Below are 17829 nucleotides of genomic sequence, written 5' to 3'. Positions count from 1 at the left end.
ATGAATAGCTATAAATGACTGTGGCTATATTTTTAAAAGGTACTACACACAAAAAACACCTCTGAGTTGAAAACTAGATTCTAGTTAAAATACTACACATATTTTACAACTTCAGCACATTGTCAAAGTATAATGGCAATCCCCATTTTTTTTCTTTGAGCCATAAAAGTTGGGGCACTAAGGTTCTTGGTAGTACTGCTCCATTGCTCTAACCAAGCTAAGAGGAGCACCTTAACAGATCTAATAAGAAAAGCTTTTGTCTGGGCAAATCAGCAAATCAGCAAGTTCAAAACCTGCCCAAGCATGTTATTCACCTTTAAACCATGATATTGTATATGATCCCAAACTAAAATATGATTGGCAGCAGCTTAAAGGAAAAGAAGGTGTGAAATCCTTGTTTTGGGTAATAGATCCTCAGCATTTACGTGCATATGTTTGCATACTTTTAGTTTCTTATTTTAATCTTTCATTTACGCTAAGCATGCACATCATTTGTATTATGTAAACTTCTCCAAATGTTAGTCATTTGTGGATCACAGAACAAAATGTTTTAAATGAGGTGATTTAAAGCATTTCATAGTATTAATGAATGTTGATCAGGGTGTCAAAGTATCCAAAATTACATGAATATGCATAACGAAAAAAATCAAGGGTTGTTTGAGAACTCTTCCAGAATTTGACCTGTGATAGGTGGGAGATTCTGATTGCATTTTCTAATGGCAGGCAATTACCAGGATCATGTTACTCCAATACTTAAAAAACACACTGGCCACTCGAGTTTTCTGGACCAAACACTCAACAAGTATTCCAGAAACCCAGATAGTGTTTTATTTATCAGAGTGATGATTGAGGAGAGGGCAATCTGCTTTATGTAATCAGATTCCCATCTAAAGATGATGCTGCCGACAAAGATTTACATAATTAATTTGGTAAGAATTCTTTGACATAATATTGGGGAAACCAGCATTTCTGGCAGGCAGATGAGTCCTATTCAAATCTTTTGCTTTTGCCACGTGCCCTGACAGAGGGAGTCCTCCGGCTGTGCCACCTGGGAGCAGCCTCAACCAGTTATCACTGTCACTTGTGACAATCTCATCCCCTCTCTTTATCCCAACTTTTAATGGCTCCCACATAGCAGATCAGTCAAGAAAGAGAACAGTTTAGATTTGGCCCATAAAAATAATAGTCTTATAATAATAAAAATATAAAAAGCAATTAATTTAATTTTAGACATAATAAAATAATTTTCTCTATGAAATGTGGTACAAGTAGTCACAGCAACCTCTAATAAACGGTTATTACATTAAAAAAAAACTTGTCTTTATGTACTCTCCCTGGTCTTGTCCCCACATAACCTACTGTATAAAGAGCTTGATTAAAGATGTGATTGATGGACAATGCCTTCAAACTATAAAAGCTAAGATAATCCAGCCAATTATTAGGTGTGTTGGTATGTACCTGAAAGATACTAGAATGTCATGTAATTTAAGGCAAAAATATTTGTTCTTATTTTTGAGGCACTCTGAAGGTTGAGTCTGATATGATTTCAGACCTCAAGCAGTATACGTATATCATAATGCAAACGTTGTTTTTGTTGATGCTCAGGACATTTTGCTCTTCTCTCTCCAACATCTTTTCAGAAGCATCAGACGAGGAGAATCAACGGCCTGCTCTATCAGTCATCCTATCGAGTAGGGCTACTTTATCCTGTGGTGAGAAGATAATTTAATCTTCATATTCATTTCACCCACAGCAGTAAGTGAGCAGAGGCCGCCCCATTGTGTCCTATAGCCTGGGATATTACGATAGAGACTACTCTTCAATAGCCAAAAATGAGATTAACGAAGTTAAAGTCAGATGGCTTTTCTTGAGTGCTAAGGTAAATAAGCATCCAGTATTTAATTTCCCCACAGCACCTGCTGTGGGCCTCTCTGTCTAGTCAAAAATAAAATATATTCTATTGAAAGGGCATATTTACATTATTAAGTGTATTTGCTTGGCCAATTCAATTTTGACTAATGAAGCCTCCTAATAGATACGTGAATGATCTAAATTAAAAACGCAGGCCACTTCTATCCTAAATGCCACTCCTAGGTGTACAGAAGGTATACAAAGAAAACTTTAAAAACAGAGTTAAAAATAACCACCAATGTTAGCTTGCTGTTGTCACTAAAAATTAAGGAAGTTTTCAGAAATTCTCACTCAGTCCTTTCTTTTTAAAAGTACAAATGCTAAAATTGAATTATAAAACAAAGCCAGTAAAAATAGGGATTTCTGAAGTAAATATAATTAGAAATGCATAAAGACTTGATTGAGATAACTTTTTTGACAGTTATGCTAAAGGCTCTTTTCCCTCCTAAAATCTTTTTTTTTTGTTTTTTTTTTTTTTTGTTAAAAATCACACCAAAAATTCTGCCTAAATGGAGACTGGAACAATGCCTTGAAACAGTGTTAATTGTCACCATGGAAACCAGAAGAATAAGCCATTTTGAAACTGGTATAGAAGGCACACATTGAGAAACTCCAGCATTTTTCTGCCTCCCTCAATGTTAAAGAACAAGATGCCTTGTCACGGTGAGGTCAGAGAAAGAAAGCATCATGAAAGGGTTGTAGATACTCACTGTCTAGTAAATAAAAAAATAGAAAATAAACTACATACAGCTAATGCTATAAGATTCTACCCAGTGAATCTTTTTGAAATAGAAAGATCATCAAAAGATGGCCAGGATTGGGGGATGGATTCCACCTAAGCAAAACTTCAGGGCTATATTATGTGAACCTTGCCCCCAAAGCTCCCTGGGAATTCTGCTGTTGTAATAAAACTTCAGAAGAGGAAAGAAAAAAGGCAGCATGATGGAATTCAAAATAATGCTCTAAAAGCACACAGAGAGATTAAGACATCCATTGTAAGACTTTTGTATGGTGCTTCTGTTGGTTATGCTGAAAAGAGACCAGACATTGCTGAGCAGAGAGTGAAGTTTTGGCTACGAGAAGCACAAGAATTGAACCAAAGAATTTTCTTGATTATTAGAACAGGGCTGTCTGATTCTGTGTCTTCGGGGTTTAAGTATTTACATCCTATACCATATTTTAACTGGGCTTGATGTGACTTTATATTAGGAAGAGTTAAACTTTAAGCAAGGAAAATGATCTAGTCATTAGAATAACAAATTTGAATATCTTTCCAAGTACCAAGTAATACCACAAACACCTGTATATCCAGCATAATCTCCTTTCCTGTAAACACACAACAGATAGAGAAAATACAGTGGGGGGGAGGAATGTATTTTAGTCTTTTAACAAGAAAGCCTATGGTAGGAACACACCAAAACACCAAACTACCAGCAAAACTATATGTGGAAAATAGGCATTTTTGCACAAAAATGCAGAGATATGTCTGTCTATGACTCCCGCATTGTGTTTTCTGGCTAGTGTTTGCCCTCCTCATGCGAGACTTCATGGTGGCCCCTCAGCAAGTCCATGCCTAATGCCATTCAGTGGTGAACAAAGAGTCTTTTTATATGAAAGTCCAGGGTCCACAGCTCAGCTGTACATACCCCCGCATGCTGGAATCTGCTAGAGGCCAGTGTCGTCTCTGCAGCACCTCTGGTGTTGCCCCCTTTTCCAGAACACCAGTGTCCAGCATCTCATGACGCATGTGATGTTTCACCTGGAGCCAATTTCACCAACACTTTGGGAAGATGTTCGAGAATGAAGAAGGCGGCTCGAGCCCACGACAAATAAGAGTCGTTATTTCTTACAAACTCTTTGTATTTTACCATTAGCAATTTATGGCGAATAATTGCACAGAGAAATTATAAAGACTCCTACAATTGTCCTTGTAAATTAATAATAGGCTTTCTTGATTGGGATAAATTTGCTGCTGAGCCTTTGGAAAAATTAAAAAGTGCAATGTCATTTAAAATTGCCAGAACTCGCACAGCAAATTACATCTGAGGTTAAGAATTGAGTTTTACCCCCTCTTCTAGCTTATTCCATTTGCATGATCTGGAAATCACATTACATTGGCCATGTATTGTTAATTGGACATAGATTGCATTATCTTTAATATAAATCAAACTACAAATATTAAAATGAATTGCAAATTCCCTAATAGAAGATCATAAAACAATCTTTTTTAAAGTATCTCCCATTAATAATTTAATTCCAATTATATCACTCAGAAAACTTAAGTAGGAAACCTGGCAACTTATTTCTCCAATCATTTCTTTTACATAACAAATACCTAAGCCTTTGAAAATACATACCCAGAACGGTATTCATTGTTATAGAACAAAACTAAAAACACCAAGAACTGAAAACTTTTCATTCTGATTTCCTGTAAAATACTGCCTAAGAACACCAAGCCTGCCTGTCTTCTCCCTTTCCTGCCCATGTCAAGGGTGAGAAAAAAGTCTCCATTGAAAAGATTAACTAAGTTTAAGAACTATTGTAATCTTACTCTCTAAAATTATAAAATTGATTCTCCTTCTATTTATCTTTTAAAGGTTCTCTAGTCCCTTACATTTCTCTATAAATCTGATATCTTTCTGAAGCCTTTGCATGGCCTTTAATGAGTTTATATTAAATATTTAATACTGTTTAGGGCATATCTACTACTACCAAAAACAGTTATATTCCCAGCAGTCCCACTGTTTCAGGCAGAGGACTTGATTGATCCTCCTAGCCTGAATTGAGTAGAATGAAAAGAAGCAGTTGGAAAATAGCTGCAATCATTTAATGCAGATGACCTCTGACAGCCTCGCAGCTCTTCTATCTGAACAGAAATTTGCATGGGGTCTCTGTGCAGAGGAACAATGTAACCTAAATGGTAGACAATCTTTATTCTAATGAAGTGGGTGTCAAGGTCAATGTAAAACTGCAATGATAAATGGTGCACCACTAGGCAAGAGAAGTTGCATAGGCATTGTAGTGCTTTCACATTAATTGAAGACTGAAATGCGCTGCGTGAAAAGCACAAGCCTCTCTTTTCACCATAATGTGTTAATGCGCCAACGCCGAAATGATTTCTTCAAGATGTTTGCCTGTTGACACGTATCTTATTGCAAAAATAACGCAAATATGGAATTAGGGCAAAAATGGGCATTTTTAGAATTTAGCTTTTTCCTGTAATAGAATTACAAAATTCTAAATAAATCTCCCCAAACAGCGTCCTGACACCTAATGTAATTCCTTTGATCCCTTTTTCTTTTCTTTTTCTATTTAGACCTGTCTTTAATTAGTTTCAACCAAGCAACCTTTATAGACCCCTTTGCTGGGTACTTTTATACTGAGCTAACTGTAAAAGAGGACTGAGGAGAGGAGAATCATTCAGATATTATTTTTTCTTCGCACTTCTAAGTTTTCTGCTTAGTCTGCAGTTAAGATCTTCAGGTATTGTTTGTCCTGAATGAAAATGTAATGAAAAGCCTATGGTTTGTAAAAGAAAATAACTATTTTCTAGTGTGAGAACTAGAAAACTATAATCTGGCCGTTTGACATTGCCAAAGTGACTACACAACAATAATTACACCATTTCTTCAGTTGATCTAGCAATTCTGTGGCAGCCGACTTTTTTCATTATATAAAAATAAGGACTGTAAGCTGCTTTAAAAAAAAATCCTGATCTACTTAAGCCTGTAGAGGGGACATTGTTTGCTAATACACTCATTAGCAACCAAGCATTTTAACTTCATCAATTAAACAGGAAATGGAGTTGCACCATTAGTTTTACAATTTGCTAAAATACTGATAAGGGCATATTACTAACCATTTGAGAAACATTTCCAGGCTCAACCCATAATATGTCATAAACTCGATGCATTTTTATGGTTGAGTTTTTTTTTTTTTTCCTGATTCGGGTAGATGTAGCCACCGATCTAAAACTAAGCTTCCTGCTACAAATAGATTTTAATAGTGGAATTACACTTATACTAGTCAGAAACGGTCTACAGGTCTTTCAGTATGTAGTCTTGGTGATTAGGAGGCTATTAGTATGACTTACTAGAAAATAAATGATATTGCCAGTTTGTAATTCCGATGGAAAACAAAGTGTTCCAAATAGAATTTAAGATTCCTTAAATGGTAATTCAGAGGGAAAAAAAAATCTCAATATGAAGGAGGATAGTGAAAAAGATAAAGAAAAGTTACTGATGAAACTGTTTAAAAAACTGTACAGCTTCATCTGTGTGTGATTTGTCAGGTCTGAAGCTTTGACGTGCCCAAGGGGCAGACCCCAGCGGGGAGTAGGCTGCCGAGCTAAATAGCTGTGAAAGAAGTCTTAATGTAGGATGGAATTCAAACTAACCTTGACATGACCTCAGGAAAAATATGCAAAAAGTAAAATGAATGCACTCTGCAAGATACATCCTAATTTTGTGGTGGAGCTGGTTAGTTTTACAAACATAACTGAGACCTTAAAAGAAAAATAGAAAGCTAGTAAAAGAGGCAAACTTTGGAATTCAGGCAAAAAACGTAAGCAAGCATGATGTGTTACTGTGAAGGCATGTGAACCATTTGGAAAGAATCCAAATAAAAACCCACACCGAACAATATTGTTGTCAGCCTGTCTATTCAAGAAAATTGTTTTTTTTAGGTTGAATATAAATGACACAAAGCCAAGATTACATCACTGCATTACAAAGTCTGTTGTGGTTTTTAGCTGAACAAGCCCCATGGATCTATTGGTTTAGGACAGTAATTCAGTAAGGAGGTTTTAATGTGTTATTTTTCCTCCAGTGACAATAAAAAATAGAGGAATTTAAGGAAGAAATATCGTGGGTGCTCTCTAGTCTATCTCTTGCTTTTGATCTGTATTTGATAAGCCAAACTCACATTTTAGTTGAGGCATTGAGTCTTGATTTGACTGTATTATAAAATTTTGCCTGTTTTGAAGTGATCGGCTTAGGAGGAAGGCATTTGTTCTAGCTCCCCGGCCAAGAACTGGCTAACTCATTGGATATATGGAAATTTTAATTGACTGTCAACTTGTGTAGAAATTCAATCCTATTACCTTCTCAATGCAATTTTGTAGCAATACCAGTTATTTACTACACTACTAACCAGATTTTAAACATAATTAGATTGCTAAGAACATACACCCAAAATCTAATGACTTAAATCCCTACAGCAAGGATGTGAATTCCTGTATCAGGTGTATGTGCTTCTATTAGATTTTCATAAGCATAAAGGGAGCAGAAGCATGCAATCATTTAGAAGCACAGAAGTACAAGGAGTTTTCCTGAGAACCTGTTGAACAACCATATGTAACGATCACTGTTTAATGGATAGGTTATACCACAGGTTGTTTTTTGGTCATCTTATTCAATATTTTTTTATTAATGACACATATGAGTAAAATATGTATATGGCATGTTGATTTGATTGGCTGATTACACTAATCTCAGTGACCAATAAATAATAATAAATATCTTATATCAGAGATCAGAAATTCAAATACCTACAGGTGGTGGTATACTAGTAACCCAGCTCTCTGGGGGTGTGGGGGAAGCCCTGATTTATGGTGCTTGCTGATTTCCCTGGTGTATGTACTCCCACCATGGCAGATTTTAAACTACCAAAAGTTGCTACTGCTAGCAAAACTCCTGAATATTTAACAATCAGCTCTCTTGAGCCAGTACTGGCCAGCTCCAATAGCCTACTAACTGGCAACTAACTAAAGTAGTTGAGCTGAGCTAAGTCATTTTCTTTCATATTCTAACTACTGCTAGTGTCTTGGAAAAAGAGAAGTGTTTTCTCTACTAAAGGAAAAACAATGCAAAAATGTGATGATTACTAATATATGATCCCAGTGAAGGGGCAATAGGAAGAAGTAGTGTGGATTGTGGAGGATAGGAGAATACAAGTTTCCTCTAAAAGGGGTAGCCGCTAGTCAGCTTTGCCAACTGTTCACATGTGAGAGTACGGCTTCAATATGGCTTCTATATGGACAGGTATATGTATTTAAGAGCAGATAGAAATATATATTTTTATGTGAAATCTCCTAACTTTTAATATGTTGGATTAAAAGTTTTTAACACCTACAGGCCAAACTATATCTTTGAGTTGGATCTGAATGCGTAGGCAACTGCTTCACAGTGTCTATTTATGACGATACTATACTCTAAAGGGAACACAATATGCTGGCATAGTAGATTAAATCTAAGTAGGAGATAAGATCAATGTCAAGTCTGAGTTCATAATCTCTCCCTGATAAAAAAAAAATACAAAAACTGTACACACAATAGAAGTTAATAGGCTTCATTGTCATTAGGTTCAATGAGTCAACGGATAGTGGAAGGTAAATATAAAGAAGGAAATATGATTTGGAGCTGGACTGAAACAATCACAGGGTTATAAATAAGAAAAGTAACAAATCAGCTCGACTATGATTTACTAAGCCCAAACCTGCCGTCCTGGTTCTGGTTGGGTTCCATTTTCCAAGGGAGACTTAGACAATGTATAAAATGTCCAAAGGAGAACATTCAAGGAAGGCAGAATATTCAACACTTCTCCAAGGAGCAGGCTGTTGAAGGAGCTGAAGATATTCAGCCAAGGAGTAAGGAAGAAATGAAGATGACAGAAGAGCGGGAAGGACATGTTAGCAGACTTGGAAAATTTAGAGGGCTTTCAATAGAAAATATTCATTTCTTTCATCTGATCTCAGAGATCAGGAATGGGCTCAGAGGCTAAAGAGTAAGTAGAAATGAAGCTTGGGCAACAGTGAGTTTCCACTTACCACAGGTATTCAAACAGAGACCAGAAGTCTATCTGGTTGGGAAATTTTATGAGACAATAGGGCATTAAATGAGGATTGGCCTAGAAAATAAAATTGAAAGTTCTCTACTTTAAAAAGTTGAGTTTCTTTGGGCTCACATCTGCCAAATAAGCCATAACAATCATATTATTATGTATAGAAAGAATGCCAAGATCAAAACACACCAAGTTAAGAAGAAGCCATCATTTACTGAACAAGACTCACATATAAGATTCTCATGTAGAGAAACCCAGGAGAACAATAAGGGAGCAAAGCTACAACCACATAAAACGTAAGCCATACAATCTAAGCTCAAGATAGGGCACGAAAAATGAGAAGAAAAGACAAGATTAAATGAAAATCCTCAAATCATCCTCAATCTGTCCTACTTCAGGAAAAATACTTCAATCTTTGAATTTGAGGTATTAAACAAAACCTAAATATTTTATAGGAAACTTCTATAGAATATATGCAGTTAAGTCCATATTTCAACAAGGTCTTTCTTGTAGATTTTTTTAAGACAAAACTTCACAAATACCAGTCTCAAAAATTTTCTTCCATCAATGCAGAACTTTCTCTAACATATTGAAGAAATGCGTTATATACTTTTGCTGCCAGCAGTGTGGGCATAATGGCAATTTCTCCTCCATGCTATGAAACTTCATGGTTGTGCTATATTATGTTGAAAATCTGCACATCTCAATGGGTTTTCTGTGCATTCCAATGCACTTCAGTGACGATGTGGATCATTGCCATAATACATCATGACTGTTCTAATTACAGTTTCATTATGATGCACCATATCAGGGCTGTCGTAATGTCATGTCAGCACATAGTAAGAATAGTTATGCAATTATGTAATATCTGTTAGAGTACGCAATGTAGGAAGAAAAAAGACATGAGGAGCAGCAATTAATGTAATGAAACTCAGTTTTCTCCTTTTAAAAAGTTTCCAATTTAAAAATATTATTTCTTTTGCTTTCCATCTTCTAACCTAAACAAATGCCTTGAAATACATCTATTTTTGCTTAATTGGGAACTACTGTAAAATTTAATGGATTTTTTTAATAAGGCAAAATAAGAAGAGAAAAGGGACATCTGACTTGAGCTGTTCTCCACATGTCACAGAAGAATGAGACATGCTAGAAATCTACTATATGCTAGAAATCCAGTAAAAATTTCAATGTAGGAAAGCACAGTCCACTGAAGGCTTACTACTATGCAAACTTCAAACACAAGGTCACCTTCTTCTGTCTTCTTTAATCTCTTGTGTAGACATAGAACTTCTTACCTTACCCCTTAAAGCTTGATTGACCAGCTATGTCTTAAGTAAACTATGATAATGAAATGAGATAAAGCACTGATATCCACACTTAACTTCCCTGAATTAGGACCATAAATATATACTTGCCTTTAGTCTAGCTGTCAAAATATACTCAAATATCTATAAAAAAACCAGCAATCTTAATGTTTGTCTTATATTTGAACAATAAACTCTCAAAGGATGAGGACTATACTTTGTTTGACCAATCACGGAGTACCTTGAATATTTGAGATCTTTAGAAAACATTGAGTCAATGAATAGTTTCTCAAATGAAATGACGCATGAAATGCTGTTTGTTGTTTTAATATATAACCATAGGAGAATTTATATATCAAAGCTTACCCCCATATCTCTATAGCTGAATTATAGGCCTGTTCAATGCAAGTATTTATAATAGAAATGCTGATGAAGCCTAAACACCATGGACGTATATGGTTGTGCAGCGGCAGCCATTTCAAATATAGATATATTTTTAGTATTAGGAGGCACCGAGTTTGTTTAAATCTGGACTTTTTTTTTTTTTTTTTTTACAATTGCAAGTAATGTTAATAGCACACTGTAAATGTTAAGGCTAAGTGTGCAATGTCAAAATAGATTGAATCTCTCTGAAAATTGGAAATTCAGGCTTTTCAAACATAATCCAGATGTTTGGCTTTTATTCAGATTTCAAGAAAGAGGGAACTAATATGATATAAAATTCATACATGCATATTTCATTAGTGCCTTTTGTATTGCTGAATTAAACATTCTGAAACGTGCTTTTCCCAAATCACAGAGTTTTAAACCAAAGCAGTTGCCAAGATATTGCGCACCTCAAAAATAATGCCAAATTAATTTCATAAGGAAGAGACTATATATTTCTCATGTTAATGCTGTTGATAATGCTTCTTCAAAGAGAATGCCTTGCTTTCTCTTTGAGGATGACAAGAAAAATGAGAGGTAGAATACTGTAGCCATAGTAGTTTATCAAAAAGATATTGCTTCAGAACATGGTGACTTTGGAAATCCATGAGAATCAGTGGCCCAAATGAAGGCCGAAAGCACTTTCCCCCATATTGCCATTATAAAAAACTATCTTGTCAAGGTTAGTGCACATGGGCGTTCCCCAGGGACTATGGCCACTAGCTCTGAGAAACATATCCACAACTCACCATGTTTGTACGTTTTAAGACAAAGCCAATCAAAACACTTCCAGAGTTACTGCTCTCAAAACACAATGGAAATGCCATTGCACCCTTATGTATTCACATCGAGGCTTTTTCTTTTTAGAGCACTTATGACTTTTTACATCTATAATCTTAACAGACCCAAATGCCACGGAGTTTTTCTTGGTGACCACCCAAATCCCTGAACTGTCAAATATTTGATGCCTTAGGCCACTTTTTTGAGGGTACTCTAGTACCTTCACAGCAGATGAGGATTAATGTAGTTACAGAATTACATTATAAATTCCAACAGTGGAGTGTGTAACATCATGGATCATGTGTTGATCACCCTTTATCCACTGTAACTTTTAGCATTATGGGTTAGATGTAGAAGGTAGTTGGAAAACATTTTATTCATTTGAATTTCTCCCCCCAAAAAGGCCAAGGGAGCCCATATCATCTGTTGAAATATATGTCAGGTATAGTATTAGTACACAGAAATGAGAAGCATGTGATTTTGCTTCCATTTATCTTTGAACATTAGGCACACCTGGATGGCTCAGTTGGTTAAACATCCGACTCTTGGTTTTAGCTCAGGTCATGATTTCACAGTTCATGACTTCGAGCCCCACATCAGGCTCTGTGCTGATGGTGCGGAGCCTGTTTGGGATTCCCTCTCTCCCTCTCTTTCTGCCCCTCCCCTGCTCACAATGTCTCTGTCTCTCTCAATAATAATAATAATAATAATAATAATAATAATAATAATAAAATGAACATCATGCTCAGTGAAAAACTTACTTGATCAGAACTTCCAATATAGAAGTATTACTCTCAATTTTTAGACAGAAACTGTGAACAAAGTTAATTGTTTCCCAGGCCAGGAATGGTTAACATAAGAAAAGCTTCTATTAAAAGTATCAGGGAAAAGAGGAAGGTGACAGAAACCTTTTCAATATTTAAGGACACCTTTTGGGAATTCACAGTTTTCTCATAGCAATAATATTTGACCACAATGCAAGAGGCTGGGTCCAATTTCCAGTTCCAATGCCAGTCTGCTATAGACTTAAAAATCTTTCTGTTGTAGCCTCTTTGATTGGTTTCTTTGGGGTACGTGTCCATATTTACTACAGAGAGATCTTAAGGAAATAAACTAGAGGCTTCAGGCTTTAAGCTTTAAGCACTGTTTGTTGCTTCAGCATCAGAAAGTTTGTCATTTCAATGGATTGTTTTCTTTTTTGTTCTCCTATGGCAAGCCCATGGGGAAAGTAAGTGATATCACTTCTGTCTTACAGATTAGAAGTTGATACACAGAAGCTAAGTGACTTGCCCAAGGTCGGTAAGATATCTCTAAAATCCAGAACAGAATTTTCAGAAGGAATTTAGCTTAATTTGCTAGGCTATGCTGTTATTCTTGAAAACACATCTGTAGATATCAGTCCAGAGTTGTGAAGAAATTAGTAGGCCCTGGGAGTACAAAGTAAATAAGGTCAAGAATGCCATTCAGAGTGACTGGAACCAGGTTCATCAGGGATATTGGCCTGTAATTCTCCCTTTTAGTGGGGTCTTCAGTAAGGGATGAATCACTGGGTTCTACTCCTGAAACCAATACTACACTGCATGTTCATTGAATTTAATTTAAATAAATAAATTAAACACACACACAACAAACAAACAAAAAAATAAAGTGACTTCTGGGTGGTCAAAACACACTTAAGAACTCCACCCTTGCAGCTTCTATGGCCAGATTCATTTGGTATAATTTCATCTTCCAAACCTCTACAAATTTTTAGTAGCATGAAGTTGAGGCTAAAAGGGCAGATAGGCTCTCACTGATAGTCATAGTTGTTCAGAAGAATGATGGCTCATAATTTAAAGAAGCTCTAAGGTACAGGTGAAAATTTCTTAGCATAAACTAAGACTACAAAGAATAAACAAACCTTGGTTATGATACTAGCTTTTCAGCATTTTTCCAGCTATGTGAGGGAGTCTGCCATAAACATTCAAGGAAGTTTATTGGAACAGATCCATCAAAAAGAAACACAATGTGTGTGTGTGTGTGTGTGTGTGTGTGTGTGTGTGTGTATCCAATCACAAGAGTGATAAAAGTGAGAAAGAGGAGGGAGTAAAGATTTAGAGAACACAATGAAAGAAATGCACAGATGGTTGGAGAGAAAGTAATAAGTAAATAGGGGAAATTACAAAGGTTTTCCCAGATAGGGGAAACAGTAACAGTCCACAGAGAATAAAGCATAAAAACTAATAAAAATAGAGAATGTTGCAGAAGGGGAAAGAAATCACAGCTAGAGAGAAGGTTTTCGGTGAATGGTTCCTCTGAAATAATCAGATGAAAGAATATGATAATGATGACTTAAAATTTTGCATAGGGGCTGCAAAAATCTAGCAAGGGGAGATCTAAACAAACAAACAAAAAAAGCAGAAGTACTAGAATGTGGCCATTTAGGGCAGCCATAACGTTGGATAACTTTTCAAGAAGAAATAAGTCCTAACATTTGTGATTTCGTTGGATTTTCTCTAAGCATATCAATAGGGAGCCCCTGGACTGGGCACCACTTTCTCTGTGACTGTTACTTCTGCCTTTGCTTTATGGTGGCTTGCTATAGTGAGGGACTTTATTTCATATTTCCTTGGTTATCCCATCTGTAAAACAGGGACAAAGATATACTTACCACTTATCCACCATAGACATTTTAAGATATAAATAGATCTTGTTTGTATGAAATTTCAGTTTTCTATGTATAATGTACTATTTTAAAACAAAGTCTTTGATTTTAATATGTTTGTAGTATGACATTCTCATCTGTTACCCATTTGCAAGGTAAGACTGCATATTTCCCATTTGTTTTTGTTATATGTCTTAGGAATAATGTATTGTAACTGCCGTTCACATTAGAGAATAAAATAGGTCACACAGGAATGGAGTCGCTGAAAAGGTAAATAATATTTATATATAACATATATTATATATATTTATTACAATACATATTTATTAACTATGTATATACAGTTTCCTTCTTCTAGAAAATATATCAACAAAATGTTACTATTTTTCTCTACCATTAATGGAAGGAGGAGGGAATATGTTGATATTACCTAGTAAAACTACTTCTCAAAACCTACATACACATAACCATTTGATCACTAGGTTCTATAAACATGGTAATAGACAAGGACCCATGCCAAATATATTAATTTGTGAATCAGTGAGATTCAAAGAGTTTGGCAAAAATAAATAAATAAATAAAAATAAAATATATGCTGGGAATTAGATTGCCCATTTTTGGTTTTGCATTTCCAAATGGATTATAAATTACTTAAGAAAAAGGATAATCTTCCTTTTATTTTGTTTTTTCATAGCATATAATAATCCCCAACAAACTGGACAGCAAAATTTGTTTGCATTGCTTGCTAACTGTGCAATTCCCTGTGCCTTAGTTGCTCATCTGGGGATACTACCGATACTTCTTTCACAAGCTTGCTGTGAGGTTTGAATGCATTCATATACGCAAAGATCTTAGAACAGCTCTGTTACGTAAAAAAGCACTATATATAAGTGTTTGTTCAAACTTGATCCAATGTTGCCTGCTAAGAAAATATGACCTTTTGCATAACTTTTCTCATCTCCTTTATGCCATTAGTTTGTATGTTTATGTATATAACTTCCCTTCACTAAAGAAAACACTGAATCTAGGATTCAACATTCAATAGAAAAGTCTCTTGCCTTTTGTTGACTTTAATTGAACACATGGACAAAAGTATTATGATGTGTTGCTCATTTCCTGCTCTTCTCCAGTGTATCTTCCTGATTTTGGTAAAGTCCTCGTTGGGTGTCACACCAAACCAACCCCTACCTCTGAAGGTTTTCCTCCCCCACATCCCATTCTTCTGCAATGCACCTATATCCATTCCACCTATTTACATTCCATCCAGCGAGTCCCAATTCAAATATCATTTCTTCTATGAAGATGTTCTAAGAAGGCTAGCACTATTTTTTGGTACCACACATATTTGTTATCTTTACTATTCTTTCGTGTTTTTTGGTTTTGCTTTTCCAAATGGATTATAAATTACTTAAGAAAAAGGATAATCTTGGGGCGCCTGGGTGGCGCAGTCGGTTAAGCGTCCGACTTCAGCCAGGTCACGATCTCGCGGTCCGTGAGTTCGAGCCCCGCGTCAGGCTCTGGGCTGATGGCTCGGAGCCTGGAGCCTGTTTCCGATTCTGTGTCTCCCTCTCTCTCAGACCCTCCCCCGTTCATGCTCTGTCTCTCTCTGTCCCAAAAATAAATAAAAAAAAAAAAAAAAAAAAAAAAGAAAAAGGATAATCTTCCTTTTATTTTGTTTTTTCATAGCATATAATAATCCCCAACAGACTGGACAGCATCATTTTCTACTTTTCCCTACTTTTAAAGTAAAGGTGAAGTATTAGACCATTCATTCCTAATATGTATCAGACATCAACATGTGACATATGAACATACATTTAAAAATACATGAGAAAAAAAGAAAGTAGGAAATGTTTATGCTTATGCAAACAGAAAGTAATGCAAATTTCATATATTATTAGTTGAGCTTGATACTAATTAGTGCAGTTTGCAAAGTGGGAAAAACCTTGTAATCAATTTTTCCCCAAGCAAGTATGAATCTGCCTTTAACCAGATAGCTCTCCAGAGAAGTAGTCCCAGTAGGGAATTCGGAATTAGAGAGATTGCCTGTCACAATGTCTCCCTGGGTAACTCTGAATTCAAACGTGAGCCTGTTCTTTACCAAAATGCCCTAGGGACAATTCTGGTCCTTTCCTCATAGACAGCTAAATGCCTTTAGCAGTATTTGCCATGACATCCAATGTGACAATTCAAATACAAACCAGTGATGTGCGTATCCCAACTCAGGCAGAAAGTAAGAACAGGTTGTCTGTACCATATAAAATGACCCATTTTCAATGGAAATATAAGTGAGTATATCTATTTTCTGCTGTAAAGAAATCTGAGGATTTGATCATTGTGTCCAAAGAAAAAGGTAGGAAAATTTAAATGTGTAGAAAATAAGACATCAAAGAGAAAGCTAAACTTCCATGACAGATTTAAGACACTGTTGAGAATCCAACTGAATATTTTCTACCACTGAACGAAAGTAAAATGTAAAGGAAAGGTCTAGAAGTCTCATAAAGTATGCATTTATGAACACCATATGAAATGAACCAAAATAATTTGACATTTAGAAACTATACACTTTTTATGGTAGTTTTCCAAAAAATTATATTTACCCATGAGTTTGTTTCCTTACCGTTTGAAATTGAGTTCCTAAAATTCTGGTTTTGCCAGATTGTTCATATCAAATCAATTACTAATTGGATCAATCATTGATTTTTCACCAATGAGAGAATACTGAAGTTGGAATGGGCCTCAGAGGCTCCCAGTCCATCCTTCTGGTTTTACAACAGATGAAGAAAATGAAACCTGTGGGGAGAAGAGTCATTGCCCAAGGAGAATCCAGCCTCCTTCTCTAGCACTTTATCACACAGCTTTCTAATCTTCCTCGCCAAGCACTGGTCTTTAGTAAAGCTCAAAAATAAGATAAAATAAAACTCAAAATAAGAATCTAGAAAATAAAATAACTTAATAAAACTGGGGCACTGAGGTGAAGTCCACCTATGCTCTTCAAGAGAAATTAACATATGGAGATCTGAGTGGCAGTGGCTTTTGTCTTTCCTGTGGAAGCTTCAGGATTAGTTAACTCTGCCAGTACACATATGAGAATAATACTGAATCATGGTAAACCTCTTATAGCGATAGCCAAACTTCTTTTTTTAAAAAATCACTTTGATGTATGTGTGAGTATGCATTTATATATTTTTATTTTGTTTTTACTTTTTAACTCTTTCTAACTCTGATCTATAATTCATCTTCTAAAAAGGTCAATGTGAATTTATGTTTCGGGGCCAAATATAAATATAGAGCGATTTCAGAGCAGTGGAGTCACCAGAGAAGTGCTAATAAGAGCAGAATCACAGCCAAAGTTAAAAGAAGTGCATTAGATCCATTTTCTGCTTTCCTTTGGGTCCCACAAGCACAATAGAGCATAGGAGGCCACCTGGTGGTGAAATGAACCAATTAACCATTTAATGCTACATTGAAAAGCAAGGAAAACAGGCCTACTGGGTTGTTACAAAAGGAAAACTAGAACCTTGGGCAAAAGAACGATATTCAACAGGTATTATTGTGATACAACAGATAGAAAATTTGAATTGGAAAATCATTCAAGTCTGTAGAATAATGTATATTACGAAAGAGTTGACATAATAGTTATTTATACCAGGGACTGGTAAAATTTTTTTGCAAAGAGTCAGATAGTTTAGGCATGCTGGACATATGGTCACTGTTGAAACTATTCAACTCTCTTATAGAACTATAAAAAGAGTCACAGGTGATATATAAATGAACGCACCTGGCTATGTTCCAATAAAACTTTATTTAAAAAACAGGCTGGGGGCTGGATTTGACCTTCAGACTATAGTTTGTTAGCCCCTGATTCTGTATTACTTATGTATTAAGCTATTTACCAAGCACAAGGATGAACCCCTTACATAC

The 17829-nt window shown here is 35.7% G+C and overlaps 1 protein-coding gene across 7 annotated transcripts in view; it reads right to left on the bottom strand.

Annotated features, from left to right (window-relative positions):
* The window catches only part of AKAP6 (A-kinase anchoring protein 6), a 500699-nt gene that overhangs the window by 98286 nt on the left and 384584 nt on the right, over positions 1–17829 (bottom strand). The gene's annotated exons all lie outside the window — the stretch shown is intronic.

This window comes from Neofelis nebulosa, chromosome 7, assembly GCF_028018385.1.
Source record: "Neofelis nebulosa isolate mNeoNeb1 chromosome 7, mNeoNeb1.pri, whole genome shotgun sequence".
Classification (NCBI taxonomy): Eukaryota; Metazoa; Chordata; class Mammalia; order Carnivora; family Felidae; genus Neofelis; species Neofelis nebulosa.
The sequence above is the reverse complement of the archived record's forward strand: the minus strand, read 5'-3'. Positions and strand labels throughout refer to the sequence as shown.